A 6,965-nucleotide genomic window follows, 5' to 3' on the forward strand; every position below is an offset into this window, starting at 1 on the left:
AGTCTTAACAATGCCCTTGTGACATACTGAAGCCACTGCAGCATAAGAGAAATGAATATATCACTCTTCAAGCCTTTGTAACCCCTGAGATTTTTATCAGGAACATCAATTTAGGATGCCTGGGAAAGAAATAATTGAAAGCAAACATGAAAATGCCATCAAAAGGGCTTGCTCCAAAGTGTGATGGAGTCAGCAGAAATCTCTCAGTATATTGCAGTCTATCTTGGACTGAGCCCTAAATCAAAATTCACATCTTTCCAAGATCTGTGACTAAAGGGTGAAAACAGCAAGTGGAAAAGCCTATGAAGCAGTCATTAATATAAAAGAAAGTTAAAATTATTTACTATTGTAACTTATTGCCAAATATTTCCTGAAAATCTACACTTTTTCCATCCCAGTAAGGACACCTGATCCCACTTATGAAAAAAAAGTGAATATATATAATATTTCAGACTTTGTGATCTTTTCTTTTTCACTTGAACATTCTTTGCTGTCCCATATAACTTCTACCCAGTGCAGAGAACACTGCTGCTCCATGTTATTTGCTGGATATTTTGGATGTGATTCCAATAACTTTAGGAGGTTCAACAGTTTTGCAGGAACCTCTTCAAAGCTGCCCTGAATGTCCAGAAAAGCAACAGGTAGAAAACAGGTAGAAAAAGCCAAGGGGAACAATCTCCTTATCCTTCACATAAAACAAAGGGAGTTCATTCTGTCAAACTTAATGGAAATAATTTTGTGGCATCCATCCTTACAGTTATATTTGAATGACCCTTTGAAGTAGAAAAAGCCCACAGGAACTCATAATTCTGATAGCTTAATCAGGAAGAAAAAGTGGATCTTTCATCTTTAAAGCTTTGAGACATCCATGAAATCAGTCAAATTTTCCAAGCACTTAACTCTTTGTAGATTTCAGCTATGAAGGAAAAACATGGAGGTTTTATTCCTTCCACAGAAGAGTCAGAATAAACTTTTTTCTCAGTGCCCTTGCTTAACTCTGAGGAACTTTTCTGTAACTAGCTACACCAGCATAAAGAGATATGGAAAATAAAACAGATGGGTTTATCACTGCTGTGCATTTCTGAATGCATTTTTGTATGACTTAGGTATGCATGTGTAAGTCCATGGGACCTGATAAGATGCCCCAAGAGCCTTGAAGAAATTGGCTGATGTGGTTGCCAAGCCACTCTCAAGGATATTGGAAAAATCACAGCAGCCAGGTAAAGTTCCTGACAGGAAAAACGGAAACATTGGACCCATTTTAAAATGGATGCCAAGGAGGACTCTGGGGACACTGCACTGCCAGCCTCATCTCTGTGTCTGAGAAAATTGTGGAACAAATCCTCCTAGAAGTGCCTCTAAGGCACATGGGCAGGGAAGTGATCCAGGACAGCTTCACCAAGAGCCCTGAAGATGAGCAATGGGCCATGTCTCCTGTGAGGAAGGGCTGAGGGACTGGTTCAGTCTGGAGAAGGGGCCAGGGAGACCTCACTGCAGCCTTTCAGCACCTCAAATATACAGAAGATGGGAAGAGACTTTTCAGCAGGGCCTGCTGTGATAGGACAAGGGGTAATGGTTTCAGACCAAGAGAGAGTAGCTTTAGACTGGACCTAAGGAGGAAATCTCTGACTCTGAGGATGGTGAGGCACTGGAACAGGTTGCCCAAAGAGGTATGGGATACATCTCTGGAACAGGTCAGGCTGGATAGGACTCTGGTCTAGTTTAAGATGTTCCTGCTCACTGCAGGGGAACTGAAACACACGACCTTTAAATGTCCTTTCCAACACAAACCACTCCATGATTCTGTGATTTTCCTTTAACTGCACATGGACAGACACCAGAGACAGGCAATGAGAAGTAAAACAATGCCCAGAGCAAGACGGCTGCTGAATAAATATTTCAAAGAGAACAACCAATGGAAAATTAATTCATAAATATCTATATTTAAAGCTGTGTTAAAAAAAAAAATTGAGAATGTACTCTGGAAATTTTAGGATTTTGAAACATAGAGTTATTGACAGGCCAACTTACAACTCCACCAGGTTGAAAAGGAGATTTTCTTAAAAAAGAACTAGGATTCAACCTTAAACTAATCAATTGCCAATGTGCAAGCCTGTCCTTCCACTTATGGACACTGTAGGTGTTAACTTTTATTTGTCCAATGGAAAACTAGAGATGCATTAGGTAACCTAAAATCCCAGGCAGTAATTTGAAATCATAGTACTCTGTTTCTTTGTGTGCACTATGACTAGACTGATGCAGAGCCTTTGTCATGGTAGTTATTTTCTACAGCTCAATAATCAGGGATTTAATATTTAATAAGCAATATCATGCCAGTAACAATATACCTTGCGAGATCTGATGTTTTAATAATGGTAAGCATGATAAACAAAGAGATATAAGGTTTATTGAAAGAGTTTGTTTTCTTTTGTGGTTTTTGCGTTGCCTTTTTTTCCACCAGACCAGCTGAGCTAGTTGGCTGAAGAAAACAAACTTTCAGCCACACAAGGCTTTATTTTAAATGATTTATTTCCAGGCAAAAAATGACTTTTTTAATTTCATAACAGATCTAAAGGGAGAGCAGCAAAGCTTTTAGAAATGTGTTTGTATGTATGTATATCAATGTAGACATGTATTGGTGTGTAAATGTAGATCTATTTGAGAAGGAAATGTTAAGGCTGTGGAGTAAACAGAATCTGTGAATTTGTCCCTTGGCTGTGGAACAAAGCTCTGTGACTTTGTCCCATTTGGTACCAAAGCAGACACCAATCAGCTGCTAAGAGATTCCACAGCTCATTTCTGCATACAAATATGCATATGCAAATATTCCTGGGTCTAGAAGAAACATAATGCAGAACTATTTCATTGAATCATGTTTTAAGGTCAAATTAAGCATCCATGGTGCACCAGGAGATTCTGGCACTCAGAAATTGAAACACATCTCTCACAATCAGGATGTGTGGAGGAACCCTAAACAAGACAGCTCTAAAATGGGTTTTTTTAGAACAAAATCATGTAAGCTCCCAATCCCAAACTGGGACCAGAATTTTTGTATCTCTTTTCTGAGCAAAAGAAAGAATTTTATTTAAAACAGCCATCATCAAAGCTGTGACACTGCTCAGCTACTCATTTGTTCTACACAGCCATTCACATTGTCCTTCATCTCTTTTGAGAAATTGAACCTTTTTAAGGAGAAACCTCTCTGGTCAGTCAGTCTCTCTATAATCAGAGAATCAAGCTCAGCAGAATGGTAAATCTGGACTCAGAGATCAGAAATTAAGATTTCAAGCTTTATAGCTCCCTCATCATCCAAACCTGTGGTCAGGGAATTATGAGTGTCCCCAAGGTCTCTCATAAGCTGCTCTCTTCTGCTATTTCTTCACTTCCTGTATTTCTACCCTAGAATTTAGTACAGCACAACAACCTCCACAATGCAGCAAAATATTGTTCAAACAATAGTGCTTTAAATAGTTTTCATTGTTTATCTGGACATCTTATGTAGAGCATCTGTGTCAAAAGTGCTGCAGAGCATTTGTTTCCATTAAAATTACTGGTGAATTGTATGAATTCTGTGTAAACCTAACTTGCACAAATTGATGTGCCTGAAAGAAAGGTTTAACTTAATTTCTGTAATTGTAAAAGTCCAAGTGTAACCTCCCTGTAAAGGCAAGGAAAGATCAGCTTATAGATTTCATTACTTCTGCACTCTTGAGGATATGCCCTAGAATCAGATGTTCTGCACAGAGCCCTCAAACTCAGCCTCCACTCCTCAGCCTTGCTGCGCAAGCCAAGCTGCACTGACATCACAAGACATTTTCCCAAGCAGCTGGTGACAAACAGCTTTCTAATACAAAATTGCCCCTAAAAATAAATATGCTGCATCTATAGATTCTAAAGTATACATAGGCTTGTATATGAAGAACAGAAAATCTCTAACCTTTGCTCTGAGAAATAAATCAACTGCATCTCACAAACACAGGGATATCCTCGTTTTTGTAAATTTATCTTTCAGTCACTGTCTTCACTCACTGATTTTGCACAAGCTGCCCTTAAATACTGAGCTGTCTTTCTATTCTATATTGAGGAAGCTTTTAATAATTAAGAATCCCTTTGATTTAGGAGTGATATAATTTTAATTATTTCCCCACTATGGTCCAACCATTAATTCTTATGAGGTAACAAACCTCCTGGGTGTCTGGCCTCTGGCCCTTGCTTTATCTCCTGTTTGTTCATCCTAAAAGCTTCTTTTGACTGAGAAAAAATCAGGCAGGCAAATATACACATAGCTGTACACAGTCTGACTCTCTCCACAGCACTCTGCTTACACACTAGTGAGATAAAAATTACTTCTAAGATGAAAAGCACTTTTCATCTTGAGACCCCATTTCCTATCACATAGAACTTTCCAAAAATATGTTACTTTTGAGATATATGTGATTTCAACACTAGCAATGCCAGCTGAAGTGGGAACTTTGAAAGAAATGTTAAGCTCCATCAGTTTGATCATTAAAGTTATGCAAATGGAAAAACACATTCCTTCCTTTTAAATTTTGCTTCGTTTTAGTTGCAATCATAAGATCCAAGAAGTGAGGATGGTGTTTAAATGTCAGAAGCTTGACAGCATCTCAGCACCGTCCCAGCTGTGGTCAATAGTAGAGCTTGTCTGTATTTCAACAGGAACAGGATTTTGCTCGGAGTCTTCACAGAGCAGCTGAGAACTGACTCAAGTTTAAACATGAAGCTGCAGAGATTACTTGTCTGTAGGAGCAGGCAGCAGATTTCACTGCACACCACCAGCTCAGGAAGTTCTGAAGCAAAATGTACCAACCCAAACCAGTGGTGGTAAAGACAGGCTTGTACTGCACATCCCATGTTGTCCCTGTTAGTACACACTGCTGGTTCTCACTGCCCTGCAGCACAAATGCCAGTTGCTGGTTGACAGTCGATTAAATATGAGCCAGCAGTGTGCCCAGGTAGCCAAGAGGGCCAATGCCATCCTGGCCAGTATCAGAAATGGAGTGGCCAGCAGGAGCAGAGAGGTCATTCTTCCCCTGTACTCGGCACTGGTGAGGCCTCACTTGGAGTACTGTATCCAGTTCTGGGCCCCTCACTTTAGGAGGGACATCGAGTTACTTGAGGGTGTCCAGAGGAGGGCTACGAGACTAATAAGGGGCTTGGAGCACAAGCCATACGAAGAGCGACTGAGGGAGCTGGGGTTGTTCAGCCCGGAGAAAAGGAGACTAAGGGGCGACCTCATCACTCTCTACAACTTCCTGAAGGGTGGCTGTGGTGAGCTGGGGGTCGGCCTCTTTCTCCGGGCGACAACAGATAGAACAAGAGGACACAGTCTCAAGCTGCGTCAAGCAAGATGTAAGTTACAATTAAGAAGGAAATATTTCACAGAAAGAGTGGTCAGATACTGGAATCATTTACCCAGTGAGGTGGTGGAGTCATCATCCCTTGAAGAATTCAAAAAAAGACTGGATGTGGCACTTGCTGCCATGATCTAGTTGAACAGTTAGAACATCGGCTGGACTTGATGATCTTATAGGTCTCTTCCAGTCTTGAACTTCTGTGATTCTGTGATTCCTTGCCAGGAGAGCGTGGTGCTGCAGAGGTTCCTCTAAGAGGTTTATCTCTGAGGCAGCTGCCACTATCTACCCATTTCAAATATATGAAGAATAAGTTGTATGAATAGTGTGGAAACTCTCCAGAAAGAAAGCAGGACCTGTGCTGGAAGGCATCTCCCATAAAGCCAGCAGAGGTGCTCACTTCACACTTAAGCAGAGAACTTCCCTGAGTTATGGCATGGGGGGGTTCCCTCCCTGTGACATTCCAGGCCTTTACTTACTGAAGCAAAAAGGTTTTTAATTAGAAATAATTTTCTTCATTAAAGACCAGTAGGATAAGGACAGTCACCATTTGATGAAATACAACTTCCTATCATCTTTCTTAACCCAAAGAGATTTTAGTTTGGCAGTTATTGTGTCTACTTTATTTTTAAAAACTACATAATCAAACAAAAAAACAACCAAAAAAAGAAGTTGAATTATCAATGGGAAAACTCTGAAGAACAAATTTTTGAAATCATTGCTCCAACATATGACCAATGGCAGTGCAGTAATTTAGCCTCATGTTTTATAGTGAGGCTATTGAATTAAAGAGATCTTTCTTATTAATATAGAATATTTTATATTCTTATTATCAAGCTGCCATGAAGTTTGCAATTTGGTCAAGTAAACCAGATCTACTGTAAAAGACAAATATTGTCATGCCTACACAGTCTGAATTACCTATTAGCTCACTATTTTTATAAAATAACAAGAGACTTTGATTACTTCAGCTTTAAATGAAAAATCCTCAAAATCCTCATCTCTCTGAGAATCCTGAGACAACACATTGAGAAGATAAATCTATGGCCAAGGTAGCCAAAAATCAAAACCAACCAGAAAGATAGAGATTTTTTTTTCTTTTTCAAGAACAGATTAAAACTGAAAGCAAGAGTAATTGCAATCTCTTCTTTTGTTTGTTTGTTGGTTTTTTTTTTTTTCCCCTGAAGCTATGCAGGTGAGTTTTTATATTAAAATACTGTACAATATACTCAGGTATGAAGAGCTTGCATTTTTATTCTAATTTGTTTTCCTTCAGGTTCAGAATTACCAGCAAAGAAAATTGCTCTAATTGCAATGCTTTGTATAGAAATAGCGATTATAGCTTAGTGGATTGGTAGGACACGACACTGCACAACTTATTAGATCAAACTGAGTGAAGCCTACACCATACCAACTTTTAAAATGTAGGTAAAGCAAGTTAAGCTCTCTCAGCAAATCTAAATATTTATAAGCCAAAATTATGGGTGTCAACCTGCCAGGCACATGACATGATCCCTGATTCAGAACTATGAAATAATCATAGGGAAAAGGTGCCACAATATAGGATGTCATTAAACCCAACAGCAGCAAAAT

This window comes from Ammospiza caudacuta, chromosome 9, assembly GCF_027887145.1.
Source record: "Ammospiza caudacuta isolate bAmmCau1 chromosome 9, bAmmCau1.pri, whole genome shotgun sequence".
NCBI classification, from domain to species: Eukaryota; Metazoa; Chordata; class Aves; order Passeriformes; family Passerellidae; genus Ammospiza; species Ammospiza caudacuta.